Below are 17,451 nucleotides of genomic sequence, written 5' to 3'. Positions count from 1 at the left end.
CGGTGCCTACAACAGTAACACTAATGGAAGTCAAATCTGTACCCTCCCTGAGAACTCACTCATATGCCTGTTCAGACATTCAAGCCCCCCCAAACCCTCACTTCCTCTGTGCCAAGTCTGTGGTAGCCCCAGGAATCTGCCTCCCTGCGCTGCTTGTGAAGTCCTTTCTCAACATTCACCTTGGCCTTTTAGGAATCTTTCCCAGGAAGAGAAACTGAAGACTGAAGAAACTGAAGACTCATTCTTTAGTCTGAGAATATTCACAAAGATGTTTGGTTCTTTCCAGTGGACTAAGGGCTTTTGTAGACGGGCTCTCATTAACCCTCACCAGAACGCTGCATTATGAGAGCTACAGCTATTCCCCTTCTGAGTCGGGTCCTTCCAAAGCAGAGGGCAAATCGAGCTTAAAGTCTGTTTCTGAGGTGCAATCCTAGGGCAGCAAGAGTAAGGGAAAGAGAAGGAGAGAAAAACCACGGGGACAGATTATTGGGCTGTCCGCCACTTCCCACGAATGACAGCTGTTTGTTGGGTTCTGTGGGATGTTTAACAGGCCTCCTGGTGGGCCCACTGGGCCCCAGAGCATTCTAACCAGCTAGGGACGGAGCGATGTTGATTTGCTGGCTCCTTCCTGAATCCTGTTTCTAGTTGGTCCAAGTTCATTTGATGAAGTAACTCGCTCCCCTGGACTTTTGAGTTGTGTTTTTCAGCCCGTTGGTCGGTCCACCCCAAGGTGCAGAGCTTCACTCAGAAGCCAGAACAGGCGGGAGCAGCAGGGCCCCTAAGGGTCCACAGGGTTGGACACGGTGCTGGAGCCACTGCAGCTCCCCCTGTGGCAGGAGCGTGGCCGAGGCTGTGCTCCAGCCCTCACTTCGAGGCCAGTTAAGCTGGGGGTGGGCAGAGACTGTGATTGGGGCTCTCCACTGAGCAAGCAGCCAAGGTCTGGGGCCAGGAGGCGCCGAGTGGGTCTGGGGGTAACTGTGGTTGGGTGGATAATTCCCATTTTACATCCGAAGAAATGGAGGCTAGGAGATGTTCAGTAACTTGTCAAGAGGTGGACCCAAGTCTCGAACCCAGATATCCAGGCTCCAGTCCAGGCCCCCGTCCACCTGACCACAATGCAAGTGAGAGAAATGTGGACGCTGGGATGAATTGCAGACATGGCTCATGTCTATGGCCATGATTAACAGCTCACCTTTCCAAAAATGGAACCTACCTTCCTTTCAGCCTTCATTCATTCATCCCCTCGCTCACTTATTCATCAGGTAAGCACCTACTTGACTCCAGGGCCCTGTGCCTTCCGTCAACACCCGTATACTGTGCTCTGCCCACAAGCCAGACCCAGAGTCGGCTCAGGCTCCAGCGGGGAAGCAGTTACCTTTACTCTGGGGAGGAATGTCCCCCTTGCTAAGTAAGCTCTTCATGGTGAGTCTTCAGAGGGAGGAGTGAAGAATTGATGTGTAGAAATGAGAAGAAGTTCCCAGAAAAGGTGGCATTTGAAGTGACTCTTGGGGGATGAAGAGGATTTTAAAAAGCGGGTTCTGAGAGAAAGGGCATTCCAGATGGACAGCATGGGCCAAGGGCAGGTGTCCCGGCGTGCAGGACGCTTTCAGGGAAAAGTGTGTCTGAAGCAGCAGCACAGGACTCCTTGTAGGTTTTGTTTTTGTTTTCTTTTTTCTCCACATGACCAGTTCCCTCACTGTCAGAGAGCACCCAGCCCTAGGCCTTTGTCACCTGCTCAGGAATTAGGTAACTGAAAACAACAGAGAAGAGGATCATTGACGGAAACTTGCCAACAGCGCCATCCCCCCGTCAGCGTCTGCCTGAGGCTGTGTAGCTCACGGACAGCTTGAATATCCTCCCTGTTGATTTAATTACATACATGGCCAATGAAATGATCATGAAATTTTACTAAAAAGCCAGTGACATTTACAGAGATTACAGTAGGAACCCTCTCGCATGCACTCTCCCTCTGGCCCTGGGAACACTGGTCCCTGGGCAGTCCACTTTCCCTGGCTGGCGTCCAGACCAGCTAAAGTGCTAAGTAGAGGGGACACCATCCAAGCTGGGCTGAACCTGGAGTGGAAGGAGCCAGAGTCAGACTTTTTGTTTTGCATTTGGTGAGCCCTGCTTCTCCCCAGCTGGCGCTAGACGAAACCGATGACAGCACTTAGCACACGCATTAGTTTTTTGAGTTTTTAACAAAGCTCACAAAGTAATCAGTGATTCCTCACTGAGTGTTTCCCAAAGGCTAGGCGCTGGGGGTGGGGAGAAGACCCTGGTGTTCGGGGGGGCCCAAGAAACACAGCAAGTCACTTGTGGCAAATGTCCTGAATAGGAGGTCAGAACAACACTGGGGTCCCGACCTGAAAAAAATTCCAACAACTTCTGCTGACGGTAGAAGCAAGGGGCGGCACGTTGGCACATGCTGAAAGGGGCCATTTGTTAACTGCCTGTGCCTGGGTATTTTTTGTGCTGCAGAGGAATACGAAGCTATAATGATTTATCGGTGTAAACGTTTAACGTTTACTTTGAGTAATACGGTTGCACCATTTCTCCCCAGCATCTCTCAAACATACCAGGATGCTGCCGATACGGCACAAAGCTTTCCGACGTTAATTGGTAAAGATGGTAACTCCACGATGCTAATCGACTCGGAGACATTAACCTTCTGGCTGCGGGGCTGGGAGTTTTGAAATGCGATCTCGGCAGCTGTAGTTATAATTGTTTAATGTCACATTGACCGGGCACGTTTACGATTTTTAACAACAGTCTTAAAAAGTCCAATGACATCTGTTGAGAGTTTAATTGTGAGTGTAAAAAAAATCATTAAAGGAACAGTCAAGAGATCAATTTTCATACTGTTTAAATAACACGGTGGCCATCAGGCGGTGGCGGAATCTGGCGACATGAGTAATTTAATCTCCCAAGTCGCAGCGCCAGTGCACAGGAGGCAGTAGGGGAGGGAGGCGGACGGAGACAGAGAAAGAGGGAGCAGCGGGAAACAGGGATCGGCGAGAGCCAGAGAACAGAAATGGAAAAGTGGATATTTCCCCTCCCACCGGAAAGTATCTCCAACCCCGGCCTCAAGCTGGGCGTCCGCTTTTCCTCGGGTTTGGCTGGGGGCGGGGGCAGAACGGAGGAGGAGCAGCCGGCGCGAGCGGTCCGGGGGCTGGCGCCCCACGCCGCGGGCTCGGGAGTTTGCGCCCCTCCGCGCCACCACTTTTGTTCTGCGCTCCAGGCGCCGGGCCGCGGCGGGGCGGCAGTGCGCACGCGCGGGCGGGGCGGGGGCGGGGGCGGGGCGGGCGGCGGGCTCCGGCACCGCCCCCCGCCGCCCCGGCCCGCTCCATCCGGGCACTGCCGAATTAGCATCGCGCCGAGGCACAACTTTGCCGAGGCCCAGCGAGATCCAGGCGCGCGCTCCGGAGGAAATATAGTCCCTGCTGGCTGGCGGCTCTCGCGGGCGGCGGCGGCGGCGGCGGGGCGGGCGCGCGCGGGGCTGCGCGGGGCTCCCGGCGCCGGGGGGCCATGCGCCGGGCCGCGCCGGCAGCCTGGGGACCCGGCGCAACTTGCCGGGCAGCCTGAGGAGTTGGGGCGGCCGCGGGCTCGGCGCCGCGGCGCCCGGCCGCCTTTCTTCCCCCTCGCCAGAACCCGCCTCCCTTTTGGCCGTGGGGGAGGGGGCTCGTGTCCCCCCTCCCCGGAGACCCGGTCGGCCCCCGTCCGCTCCAGCCCCCGCGGAGCCGCGCAACTTCCCCGGAGCCGGGGCCAAAGTGAGCGCAAAGTGCTGCCCAAGTTGCCGGGATGGAGCTGCAGAGCCGGCCCGAGGCGCTCGCCGTGGAACTCGCGCGCCACCAGGTAGGCGGTCGGGGGCTGCGGGCCTGGGGTCGGGGCTCCAGGCACCGGAGACCCGCGTCCTCTTCCCCGTCGCAGGGTCTTCAGGGCTGGAGGGGCTCGGAGGGGCCCCTCCTTGAGCCTGCCCCAGGGGCGGGGGGCGTATGTACATGAACGGACCCCCCTTTGGGCTTCCCCTCTGCCCCCTTCTTTCGTACAATCCTGCACAGTTTGGGGGTCGAGGGCCCTTGGGACCCGAGCCTGGAGTCTTCTCTTTCTCGAGCAGGGTCTGCAGGACAGGGGTCCCGGGAGGGGACCCCTTGGTGCGCCTGCCCGGGGTGCGTGTGAGAGTGTGTGCGCCGACCCCCTCCGGCCCCCATCCTCCGGTGCAATCCTGCACAGTTTGCAAAAGTAGTTTTGGCGATTGTTGCTCGGGCGAGCAGCGGCGTGGCGGCCGGAGCCCGAGCGGTATTGCGGCGTGCGCGTGTGTGTGTTGGGGAGATTAGGACGCGACTTGAATATTTATGAGCTTTGCTCGACACGGACTCGCCGTGTTTACTTGGCTCTTTGTTCCTCCCCCCTCCCCCGGCACACACTCACACTCACTCGCACACGTACCCCGGCCTGCAAACTTGCACGGCTCGGGCCGCGCCGCCGGGTGGCCACGGCCCCCGCCCCGCCCCGCGAGCTGCCCAGATGCGGCGGCAGCCACAGGTAAGCGGCCCCGTGCGGCACTGCCCGGCCGCCGCGCGTGCGGGACGCGGCCGGGGGAACTTGGGGCGCGCGGCTGGCGGCCCGGGCCGGGGGCTGCGGCCCGCGGGGCTCCGGGCGCGCTTGACGCCCGGGGCGGCCGGCCTGAGCCCGCTTCTCCGTGTTTCCGCAGAACGGCGACCTCAAGAAACAGCTCCACGAGAGGCAGCCGCGGATCGCCGCGCTCAGCGACAAACAAGTAAGCGAGCTGGAGCCTGCCCCCCGCCTCCCGCCCGGGGTGGGGAGGAGGGGTCGCCGGGCACTTTGGCAGCACCCTGAAAAGTGCCGGCCTCGGCGCCGCGCGCTCAGACTCCCAAAGGAGTCTCTCCAGCCCTCAAAGTTACCCGCACCCCCTTTTCTGGAAAGAAAGAGCCGGATTCTTGGAGGCCGAGGGGGGAGAGCGCGGCTCCCGCGGTGGCCGAAAGAGAGAAGCTGCACTTAAAAGGCGGCGAGCAGCCCGGCGTCCATTTTGAGTTGGTGGACATGTTTTTGGAATGTGGAAATTCTCCCGGCTCAGTGTCCCCCGCCTCACGCTGTTGTGAGGGTGGGGGGAGAGGGGGCGGTAATTCGGGCCTGGACACCAAACTACTTGGAAGCGATTTCTGGGTTCCGTTGCAAATCTTATTTAAAGAATCGTTCCTCCGGGCCCCCCTCCCCTCCACTTCTCCAGCATCACTTTTATTCTTGGAACCTGACGCCAGCTCCCGGGGAACAAAAGAAAGGCGCCCCCAGGACCCCCCAGTTCTGCCCCAACTTTGGTCTCCGGGCATCAGGTGTAGACTGGGACACGCAAGAAGCTCATTGCGATGGGGGGCACGCCCGCCGACCCCTCCCGGCCCCTCGGCGAGGAAAAGTTGTCCATTGTGACTTAGTTGCGCTGAGCTCAGCGGTAGGGGTTTCAGCACCACGAACAGATGCCGCCGCCGGAGCGCGGCCGGCCGCGCGCCCCCGCCCCCTCCCTCCCCGCCGCTCGCTCCCCTCCCCCTCCGCCCCTCCCCCTGCGCTCCCTGCCGGCACACGCACTCCCGCCCCTTCCCCGAGCCGCCCCGAGCCGAGAACTTTGAGCGGCGCAGCCAATGGCGCTCTCGGGGCTCCGAGGCTGGCGGGGGCGGGGGCGCCGGCGCCCTCCCCGCTGCCCCCTCCCCTTCCTCCGCCCGCCCCGCGGGCCCGCCCCCGCCCCGCCGCGCCCCCGGGCCATCGATCGTGCTTCCTTCGGAATGCCGGCCGCCGCCGTCAGCATCAAACTTGGCCCACGCTGGCCCCCGCCCCCCCACCGGCCGCTGAGCTGGCCCCCTTCTTCCTCCCCCAACTCCCGGCGGGGGCGGCCCGTGCAGAAGCCCCCTCCCTGGAGGGATTGGCGGTGCGGGGAGAGACGTGGACGAGACTGGCGGGGGAGAACTCGGAGGCCGGGTGTTCATTTCGAGTCTTTAAAGTTGAAAAGTGGTGGGAGGGGGCGTGCGGGAGAGGAGGGGGCCGGGGGTTGCGGAAAGAAAGATGGCTGTTCCCGCGGGTCCGCGCCTGGTCGGGGGCGCCCGGCTGGACGGGAGGGTTGGGACGAATGCATTAACCCCTTTCTGGCGGTGCCGCGGCCCCCGTCCCCGGCCGCGCGCGCCCGCCCGGCCCGCGCCCCCGCTCAGGAGTGGAAGCTTCCATTCCCGCCGGAGGGTGGGGGGGCGGCGCGCGGCCCCGGCGAAGTCGGGGAGTTCGCGGGGGGAGGGGACCCAGGCCCGGCATTACCATTTTGATTGCTTTGATGCCATTTTTGGAGGGGGAGGGGTTGGAAGACCCTTCTCCGCTGAGCACAAAGATGTTTAATCACTGTATGGAATCAAATCAAATACTTTCTTTAAAAAAAAAAAAATCCACCACCAAATCTGGTACAGTGTGATAGCCGAGGGTTACTAAGCCTTTTTTCCACTGGGTAAAACGGCAAGTTGTTGACTTTTATGCTCGGAGTAGAAGATTTAAAAGAGAGGAGAGAGGAAATCCAATAATCCGGCAGCTTTTATCGCAACAATGTCTCTTTATGTGTGCTTCTACATGGCAGTAGTTTTACTGTTTGGAGTGGCTTTTCGGAGCTTAGGTTTGATCATTTCTGTATTGTAGCCAACTATTTCAAGGCTGTTTAAATTTTTATGATGATAGTAAATGAGTGGCTATTTATTATCTGTCATGCTTGAATTTAGATGAGGCAGAGAGAAACATTTGAAAATCATGTTTGAAGGTTGCGGTGCCGCTCGGCGAAGGAACTGTCCTACTCCAGGCTGCCTTTGCCTTTAAAATTGAACTCGGAGAAGGATGCTTGTTAACGGAATGTACCTCCATCTTTTTGTGTGTGTGAGAGTGTGTGTTTAAAAAGAAAGAAAGAAAAAAACAGAAACTTTTGTTCTCTGGCCTTTTAAAAATATTTCTCTTTTAAATGACTAAAAATAACATCTGGTAAGTATCCGGCGTTTGTCGTGGCCATTGGAACTTGTGTTTGTAACTGTAAGTGTGTTGTTTTTCCTTTTTCCTTTGTGGCATTTTATATAGCAAGGGCTCATAAAAGAGGGAGGGAGGGCCTGGGGCTGTGGTGTAGCATGTTAATAAAGCTGCCTTGTCTCTCCCAAGCTCCGCGGTGAAATCCTTCAGAGGTCACCTATGAAATGAGTTGGACAGACTTAACATTTACTGTCTTTCTCTCCTTGGGAGAGTTTGGTGGAGATTGGCAGCTTGGCTGGGGAAAGGTCGATGCATGAGCTCTTGGAGGTGATTGGGGCTGCACCCAGGGCTTTGAAGAGGAGAAGTAGGCTCTGCTTAGTTACCCCAGCGCCTGCCCAGGAGGAGCGGAAATGCCGGATCAGGGATTAAAAAGCCAGTGTTTCAGAGTTTGCTTTTAACGCAACAGAAGAGTAAAGGTAGTGTCCCTTTAGTGATGTGCTTGGGGAAGAACTCACACCATCTTCCTCTCGGGAGATGTGGATTTTTTGTCCTGCTCCCGCTTGGAATATGGGATAGAAAGGTTACGTTTCAATTAAAGGTGCACATGGGGAGGATGAGCTTGATAGTAAAACGGACAGATGACCCCATTATCCACATTTGTTAGAGATACGGTAGCAGCAAGTGACACCTTTTGGTGCCTAGCCACCAATTTCCCATTCATGCCCTTGGCACTAGAATTTATTTAGTTACTTCTAGAAACACGGACAGGTGCTTAAAGATGTTTATCAAGGACTCCTAGAAGAAGATGGGTTGTTTGTTGGTCAGCAGTAGAGAGATACAAAGTCTGTGTAAGTGTCCAGCGTTTCTCCCACCATTGGTGGACTAGGGGATAAACAAGAAACCAGCTTCCATAGGACCGTGCTATTTGAAAACAGAGTTCATATTTTTTCCTTAAAAAAAAAATAATGAGAGAGCTGTGGGGCAGTTGGTCAGATCTGAGTTGTGGGCCAGCCCACTTTGGCCAGGCTGCATTCCCAGGTGTGGCGGCCCCTCACCACTGGGTTGTGATTCTGGTGGAAGATGGACCCCTTCCTTGTCTTTAACAAGATATGATGTGTGAAGACTTCATTAGTTGCTCCAGTGGTTTTACGCCGTGAATTTGCAGCACATGCAGAGAGGCAGTAACATTTTCATCTAAATTGTCAAGCAACAAGCACATGTAAATAACAGACCCGTCATAAATCCTGGAGGGTTTGTGTTTTTTTCTCCTCCCTCTTTGGAGTTCTCGGCACAACATGTAGCTGCGACGGGAAGCAGGCATCTTCAGACCTGAACTTCACGCAAGTCCAGCTTCCCCACAGAGCTGTGAGAGGAGCCTCCTGTATCAACTGCAGACCGAGCTGGCGTGGCAGAGAGAGCACCGGCCTCCGCCCCAGTGGACTTGGGGCCTCGTGTGCCGCTCCATCCATCGACTTGATGGACTCCGGATTCCGAGGGGATGTCCTCAAGTGCAGCAATAAAAACGTCTTCTTGAAAGGTATTACGTATGTGGCACTCGCCCAGGCGCTGCATCACATCTTCACTGATTCACTAGCTATTGTACCTTGGACACCAGAGGGATTCCACAGTGGAAGCGTCCACCAAACAAAATTGCAGGGTGGGTTTATTCTGAAAGCTCCCCAGTTGTTTTCAGTCCTTCAGTAAAAGGATGTGCCATTGTCCAAGCTCTGCCCCCGAGTCTGCTCTCATCCAGGAGGCTAAATTTTAATCTTCCTGACCTAGAGTTCAAGATCGCATTCTTAAAATAGCACCATTACATGTGAAAGAGAAAACTAATGCTGTCTCTCCAAGCTCCGCCTTTCACATTCTGGAAAAGAGCATGGGGTTGAGACAGCAGGGGCCTAGTCCTGGCTTTGCCCGCTGCCACCTGCTTGGCCTTGACCCCTGACTCCCCCTCCCACAGCCAGAGTCTCCCAGACCCACACTTTGATCTGAGCCATATTCCTGGGGCCCCTCTTCCCCTCCATCTGTCCACCCCTCTGGTCGCTCCCGCATCATCTCTTAGCTGGAAGCTTACAGTAGCCTCCACACTGCATCCACTTAAAAAAAAGCTTTATTGAAATATAATTCACATATCGCATAATTCACCCATTTAAAGTTTACAGTTAAGTATTGTTTTGTACGTTCACAGATATTTGCAGCGGATCACCACCATCGATTTTAGAACATTTTCATCATCTCAGAAAGAAACCCTTTGGGTATCATCCCCGCTGCACACCCCACCCCCAGGCCCTAAGCAACCGCTAAGCTACTCTCTGTCTTTATAAATCTACTTTTTATCGCTATAGAGTTACTCATTCTGGACTTTTATGTGAATGGAGTTATATAACGTGTGGTCTTATATGACGAGCTTCTTTCACTGAGCGTAATGTTTCAGGGTTCTTCCAAGTTGTAGCGCGTGTCAGTACTCGATTCTTTCTTATGTCTGAATAATAGTCCATTGTATGGGAGGCCGCGTTTTGCATCCGTTCACCAGCTGATGGGCACTGGGCTTGTTTCCACCTTTAGGCTCCTGTGAACAATGTACTGCGTTTCCTCATGCCCCCTCTGGTTCATCCTCCACCAGAGTAAGTGTCTTAAAACTTGAACAGGATCACGGCGCTCCCTTGCTTGAGACCTTCCAGTGGTTTCCCCGCCGCTCTCTGCGGGGGCTGACCCTGCCCCCCTGCTCGGCCCCCAGCAGTGCGGCTCCTTGGCTGTTACCCAGCAGGGCCTCGGGTACCGGAAGCATCTTCCTGTCCTGGAGGCTGCTGACCGTCATCCGTCCTCATCTTTTCATGAACGTCCGACGTCTCTGCTGGACCGTAAGCTCCCTGAGGATCAGGGGCCGTGCTGCTCCGCCCCTCCCCCTGGGATCCGAGAGCAGTGCCTTGTCGGGCTGGATGCTTATGGGGTGAACGAGCAGGTGACCGTAAGAAGATAGGTGTGTGATCGGTGGTGGTGAGCAGCGGGGCCCAACTGGAGCCCCTGGGAGCCGTCCTTTTTAGGCCTGCAGTGAACAGAGCCTTAAAATCATATGTTTGGAACGAGCAGGCAGAGATGGGTAAGACTGGAAGCTCCCTGGTCTCGGAAACCTCACAGGACAGTGTGGTGTAGGTAACCATGTGTCAAAGAAATTCCAGAGAAGTTCTGTGAAAACCACGCCTTGCGGCCCCTGGGGATGGAAGACAGCTTCCTGGGGGAGGGGGGTCCCCAAGGGCGCCTGGGGTCATGGACAGGAGGAGCCGGTGGCCCAGCTGAGGGCTGATGGCCTGAGGAAACCTGCAGGTGCTGGCGAGTTTCTGGCAGTTGAACCATGGGAGAGAGACAGACAGCAGAGAAGGCAGGCTGGGGCCGGAGCCAGGAAGGCACCGAATGCCAGGTGAAGGGCCTGGGTTTTGTGCCAGGGCTGGGAAATGGCCGGGGGCTGTCAGGGCTCTGGTGCTGAGGGGAGATTAGAAGGGAGGAGCGTGAAGGAGGCCTGAACCCACTCCCAGCTTGGCCCGGCCATGTGAGCTCCCTGATGCCTGTCACCTGCGTAGGAGGCTCTTGCAGGGATGGTGGCACCCGTGTGTGACGTGGGAGAGGAGGGGAGGCTGCTGGACCCTGGGTGACCGGCACATAAGAGGCTGTGAGGGCAGGGACTTGTGCGGACCCTCCCCCTCCTGCCTTCACCAGAGCTTCTTAAAGCTGAGAAGTTAGTGGGGGGACACTTCTGGAACCCTCTAGAAGATGACTCGGTGAGCATCTCTGCGCGGTTGGTTTAAGGGAAAAAAATGTGTGTGTGTATATAACACATTTACACGTGTAGGTTATATTTTTATTGTTGACTTTTTTTTTTTTTTTACTATTTATAAAGTGTATAATAACAAGTAGTAATTACAGTTGACCCTAGAGCAATGCGGGGGTCAGAGGTGGCGACCTTCTGCACAGACACTGTGTATATAGTTGGCCCTACATATAAGGCAGGGCCTCCGTATCCGTGGATTCAACCACCCGTGGATCACATAGGACTGCAGTATGCACTGCTGAAAAAATCTGTGTGTAAGTGGACCCGCATATAAGTGGACCCGCGCAGTTCAAACCCACATTGTTCAAGGGTCAACTGTGTATTGATTTGTGCCAGTAAATACGCGTGAAGTCTATGCAGTGTATATGACATCGGTTGACAGTTTGTCCAGGATTATGTTTCTAAAATGAGAGGAAGGATTTGTTGAAATAAGACAAATAACTACCACGCCCCTGCTAAAGTAAAATAACTACCACGCCCCTGCTAAAGTAAAATCTTGCCGAGGGAGGCGGTGATTCTTGCTATTATTTCTGTAACATTAGGAGCTAAGGAAGAATTCGACTTTTAACAAAGTTTTTATTGTGAAAGCAACACCTGCTCGTTGGGGAAAAGTTCGCAGCGCAGATGTGAGAGTCATAAAGCGTGACCCCTCTTCTGCCCCATCCTACGCGTGGACGAGAGCAGCGCTGGCCCTGAGGTGCGTTCGTAGGATGTGCTCTGTGCGCACGCGGCGTCTGTAACATGGATAAACATGCTTAGTGGATACGCTGCCAAGCACGCTATGCCTAAACTTGCTTTTGACCCTTGACATTGTGTTCCGGACATCTCTTGGGACCAACGCAGTTTAATTCCACAAATGTTTAATGATGGGCTCCTGCCTGGTGGAGGATGCGGCGGTGATGGTGGGTGATGTGCTGTGGTTAGTAATCGCGGCATCGCACGTTTTAAGGCTTTACCCTCGCGAAGTGGTTTTGCTTGGTCTCTGCTTGCAGAAAGTTTCACATGTAGTTGGGGAGGCTGGCGTATCCACCGTTACCCCTCCCGTGAGCTCTCTGCAGGAGAGGTTTAGCATGGGGGCTCAGCCAGCAGCAGACGGGGTGATGTGCTGTGATGAGGTGCATGGGGTTGCTCTCAGGAGGTGACATTTGCACCTGTGGGGAAGCAGAGACATTGCACACCCCGCCCTGCTCTCTGCAGCACTGGTATTCTTCGGTGGGCCTGTTCCATCTCGTCTTTTTATTTGATTGTCGTGATCATCTCACGGCTTGGGTCAGGCGGGGCAGGTGAGAGAAGGGCAGCTTCCCAAGGTCAGACGGCTTGGGACCCCACAGAGGGTGCCCTCTGTTTCAGTCCCTGCCTGGCGTCTAGCTGGCCCCCTGCCTCTAGGGTCTGACAAAGCGTAGCTGGAAGAGCAGAGGCCCGACAGTCAGGACACCAGGGCTCCTATCCCAGCTCTTTGCCTCCGGCTGTGTGGCCTCGAGCAAGTCATTCTGCTTCCTTGAGCTCTGTTTCCTCTCTGTAAAGTGGGTGTGGTCGTTGTAAAAGCTACCCCACCGGGTTATTGAGATGAAATCAGATCAAAGATGAGAAAGTGCATCTAAACTCCCGAGCAGAGCAAAGGGGTTGATTTGAAGAGAACTGTGTTGGCTGCATCAGTGACCCCGGGACACTCCTGCCACGCCCTGCCCTGCACCCGGGGGGCTGGAGCCTTTGCACTGTTGCTGGTCCCTCTTCGGGGCGTATGCTGTTCGTCCCTCCTGGTAGAGGTTGACGGTGACTGCGCCGCCTTCTCTGCCAGTCCAAGGAGTTGGCTCTGGTACGTTAGCCTCTTGAAACACCTGCTCTCGGAACTGTACAATTGATTTCAATCAACTTTGAGTTTTTTCAAGGCGACGACTCTGATGATAACTGTGGAAATCCCGTGATGCCTCATTAGAGCTGCTGGCCATGATGGTTAGCCCTGTGATTTAGCAAGTTTTTCCTCCAACGCCTTTGTCTTTTCAGGACCGAATCGCGGGCTTGCCGCCGTTTCTGCTCCACTTGTGCGAGCTGATGCCTGAACATGGCTGCTGTCCGGTCCTCCAGCGAGCCCGGCTCGGGGCCTGAGCACGTGGGGGGCCCTGCCCGCGGGGCAGCGTCCCGGGCACACCCTGGTCACGCACGGAGGGCTCGAGGAGGCCCCTTTGCGGGGTGTGTGTTGGCTCGCCCTCCAAGGCCCTTGCCGCAGACACGGGAGGGCATTGGGGGCAGAGGCGGTTTTCTGGAGGAGGGTGCAGCTGCTGTTCACCTTCTCCACACTGTTGGAATTTACAGCTTTTCAGGAAATAGGACTCTGAGTTTGCCTTCACTTGCAGAAGAGTCCCGCTAAGAAGGCTTTTCACTTTTGTCTCCGAGAAGCATGTAAGAAAGAGGTTAAGCACCGGCTTTACAACTGGGTAGACTGGAGTTGTAAACCCCGCTCCGCGCTTCAAAGGCCGTAAAATGGGGTAACAGTGCAGCGCCCGTGAGACAGCCGAGTGCTGGCATGTGGGGTGCTCGGGAGACGACACGCACGTAGCGCTGGTGGGATTAAATGAGATGAGACGTGACCCTCGGGCCATGGTGAGCCCTCAACAGGTGGGATGCGGGCGTCACAAGTCACAGCTTTCCCATCTGATGCTGACCTTGGGCCAGGCCCCTTCTAGCTCTCCAGGGACCAAGTCGGTCACTGTTCACACAGCCCTTTAGGGAAGGCCCGCTCTTAATTACCGTTTTACTTGGGGGGCGGCTGAAGCCCAGAGAGGTTGAGTGGCTTGTTGACATCACACGGCTGACAAGGGCAGGAGCTGCAGTCCAGTTCTGGGCCCTTGTGGCCTCACGATCTTAGCGCCTATGCTGGAGCATGTGGCAGAGACATGACAACACTTTGTGCCCTGCGTATGAAAAGTTTGGTGTGTCATGTAACTCCAGGGCATGTGTTCCAGTAAAAGGAGGTGGAGATGGTACGTCAGAGAGCGCCACCAGCAGGCTAGCAACTGCTTGTGATAACGAGTGGGAATTTTACCCTGAAGTGCAACGTCGTGGAACGTGGGAGGGGGCCTGGGTCTGCATCCGGTCTCTGCCTCTGGCACCGGGCTGGGGAGCGTGGGGCAGGCTGGGTGAAGTGAGGGGTCTCGGCAGTGCAGAAGCTGAGCCGGCGGCAGGCGGGAGGTTTGGACTTGACCCCGAAGCAAATACTCCTCCACCCCCTGCTTTGTCATCCCTGCTGTGGCCTGAGCCCCTCTCTGGCTTGGCTACCTCAGTATTTCCTGTTATCACTGTTGTTGTTGTTTTCTACTTTAAGGTGGAGGCATCTTTCTCATTTGGAAACGGCCTGTATTCTCCAAAGGAACGAACACGCTTCCTTAAGTTTTTTCCCCCTCTGGGTCATCACTTATTGTTTGGTAGTAGTTTCCGAGCGTGTGATGAGAAACGCTGGTGTGGCTTTCTTCTGGTGATGACCTCTGACTGCCACCAGCGGGTGTCCCTGAAGCCTCAGATGGGCTGCGCTTTGCTTTTTTTTTTTTTTTTGGCTTGGCACCGGTGTTGGTCTTGTTAAAGCGCAGCAGAAAGAAGTACGTCCATGGGGGATTTCTTTATTTTTCTTCTTTAGTTCAGGGTTGAGCGGTCCTTAGCCCCCGGGTAAGATAAGGTCAGGTTGTGTGGGTCCTTGTCTCAAAGTGGGGACAGTGCTACTTCCCAAGCAGGGTTGTCCCAAGGGTCAGTGAGGACGCGTGTCTCGAGTGCCAGGTGTAATTCCTGGCTGGCCTGCAGCGGGGCAGCTGAGTGATAGGGGAGCTGTTATCAGCATAGTTTATTAACAGTCATACAAGAAGCAGCGATCTGGCTGTGCCCCAGAGATGCTACTGCCGTGGAGAAGTAGGCGGGCAACTGTAGCTTTTTGTTGGGACAGAGGCCTCTGGGTTGCTTCTTTGTCTCCACGGACGGGTGTGTCCGCAGTTGGGACTGGGCCCTAAATTTGGAATTTGGTCTTTGGACCCGAGACTTGGTCTGACGGTGTAAAACACAGGATGTGCAAGGCCGGGGGGGCCTTTGCGGGGCACCTCCCCAAGCCCCCTTTTTCCAACTGGAACTACGGCCCTGAGTAGAGGTGGTGATGACACCCGGGGGTCCCAGGGCTCCAGTCTTCCTGACTGCGGCGCAGCCACACGGGCAGCCCGTGGTTTTCCTTTAAGCCCTTAAGTTCTGTTCGCTGGTGTTTTGTTTCAGAAGCGGCTCGCCCACACGGGTGGCCGCTGTTTGAGACATGCTGGGGTCCCACGCACGATGTCCTCGTGCCGACAGTAGGGCCGCTGGGGGCACAGCACGGTGGTTTTCAGAAGGTGGTCGTACTTTCAGAGCAGCTGGCTTCCGGTTGGCACAAGTCGGGGTGGCAGCTCCAGCAGGACACGGTGCATTCTGGAACTGTCCGTTTAATGAAACTTACCGCATCAGATTGACTGTCAATCTGTAGGTGCAGGTACATTGCAGGAAGATGAGCGCCTGCTTGCCGCCCAGACCGCCTGCACGCGTGTCTGCACTGGGGGGTGGAGGTTGGTTGTGGACGTGTGTATGGCCGAGGCCGTAACCTACACGTTCACGAACAGCGAAGCGTCTATCAGATTTTGCAAAGTCACCCTCCAAAGTAGAAAAGGTGATAAAAACACTAATTTGGGGGGTCCCTCTTTAGGGGGAACAGTGGCTGCCTCTTGATCTCTTGGGTGGAGGCAGCAGAAAGTTACTTGAAATGGCAGATGGGGGTTCTGGTGGGGCCTCCCTGGGGGACACATCCCAGCAGGCCGTCGTGGGGGACACCGTCATCAGTTTGGGGAGAAGCATTTTGCCCCAGGAAAGAGAGCAAGACAGGGATGGGGCAGGCAGAGAGAGGAAGGGAGAGGGGTGTGTTTCTTTTCAGTGTAACTCAGGCGGAAAGCCAATCTGCACATGTAAATGAACTTGAAAATGCAATTAAAAATATATACATATTAGAGACTGTGATCCAGAATTTCCTGTGAGATGCGGGTTACCAGGTGACAAGCCGCATTCCTTACAACCAGTGACACTAACTCTTCTCCGTGATTAATGCGTCTCAGTGGTGATGAACGCACCCCAGGTGAACGCCGCATTATTCCTTAAGCTACGGCCCCGCTGAGTGCAGAGTTTTCTGTACCTTCAGCACCAGCGTCCTTCTCCTAGCCGTCACTGCCAAGGGGACACAGGCTCAGGGAGCGTCCTCCAAGGGCCTGTCCTGGCTCGACGAGAGGTGACAAAACAGTCAGCCGTGTTGTTGTGGACAGAGGTCGGAGGGGCCCTGGACGCTCTTACGGCTGCAGGCGCTGGGAAGTGGGCACGTGGCAAAGAGTGCCCGGCTGGGTCTTAGAGCAGGATCTGGGGCCTGGGAGGCCAGGGAGGTGCGGCGTCCGGGGCTGGAAGGGGACAGGGTGGCAGAGCCCCTGTGTCTCATGCTCCTTTGTGTTTCCTCCGGGGTGTGCCCACCAGCGTGTGCAGAAGTGAGCGCTTGGATGGTGAGGGTGGCAGCCACAGCTCGGTACCGAGTTGTGACGTTTGGCACATGCTACTGGGCGCCCAGTCTGTGCTGGGCACTGGGGACACAGCAGTGGACAGAATAGGCCCTTGAGATGTGCTCACAGTCCGAGAGGGGAAACAGGCAACAGGCAAAAACCATCGTAAATGAGTTATGGAGTTGGTGGGAAGGTGACCAGTGCCCTGGCAGAGGTAGAGCGGGCAAGGCGCGCGGGGCTGGGGGCAGGTGGCTATTTTAAATAGTGTGTTCGAGAGGGGCCTCAGGCCTTGGAGCCAAGGCCTGCAGGAGTAGCTGGAGGAGTGAGCCCTGTGGCTCTCTGCAGAAAGAGTGTCCCAGGTAGAAGGAACAGCTCGTGCAAAGGTCCTGAGATGGGTCATGCCTGGCGTTTCCCACGGAGGCCAGTGCGGCCGGGAGAGTGAGTGACAGGTGAGTGTGAGGGGGGAGGTCAGAGAGCTGATGGAACAGGGCGGCGACTGGTCTCTCCAGCACGGCTGACCCCCACCTTTAAATCAGCGACTGGCCGTGATGAAGAAGAGAAAGCGGGGGCTTCCCCGGTGGTCCAGTGGTTGAGAGTCCGCCTGCCGATGCAGGGGACGCGGGTTCGTGCCCCGGTCCGGGAGGATCCCACATGCCGCGGAGCGGCTGGGCCCGTGAGCCATGGCCGCCGAGCCTGTGCGTCCGGAGCCTGTGCTCTGCAACGGGAGAGGCCACAACAGTGAGAGGCCCGCGTACCTCAAAAAAAAAAAAAAAAGAGAAAGCGGCCCTTTCGTGGGGCGGAATTTTGACTAGAAGCTGGAAGGTACTAGAAGGCCAATTTCAGCTCCAGGGCTGGCGGAATTCCCTTACAGAGGGATCTGCCTGGGGCTAGAATTGGTTGTTCTGAGACCTTTGACCGCCAAGCCAGCACCTCATAGCAAAGGGGAAGTGACACCAACGCCAGTTGGATGGGAGGTCAGGCTGGCTGGCCCTGTGCTGAGGTTCTGTGGTTCAGAAAAGCCCAGGCTCATCAGGGTTCCATCCCTGACCAATCCCAACCTGAGATGCGCTGACCCTCGCAGGA

The 17,451-nt window shown here is 56.0% G+C and overlaps 1 long non-coding RNA gene across 1 annotated transcript; it reads left to right on the top strand.

Annotated features, from left to right (window-relative positions):
- The first annotated feature begins 3,484 nt into the window (after positions 1-3,484).
- On the top strand, positions 3,485-15,173 carry LOC149748097 (uncharacterized). The gene is made up of 4 exons (XR_016395076.1): positions 3,485-3,852; positions 4,712-4,777; positions 8,394-8,536; positions 9,191-15,173. It is a non-coding gene; the product is annotated as an uncharacterized LOC149748097 (long non-coding RNA).
- The last annotated feature ends 2,278 nt before the right edge of the window (positions 15,174-17,451 follow it).

The sequence above is a fragment of the Delphinapterus leucas genome, chromosome 11 (assembly GCF_059928025.1).
Source record: "Delphinapterus leucas isolate spDelLeu-1000000601 "Yukka" chromosome 11, BTC_Dleu_Yukka2, whole genome shotgun sequence".
NCBI lineage: Eukaryota > Metazoa > Chordata > Mammalia > Artiodactyla > Monodontidae > Delphinapterus > Delphinapterus leucas.
The sequence above is the reverse complement of the archived record's forward strand: the minus strand, read 5'-3'. Positions and strand labels throughout refer to the sequence as shown.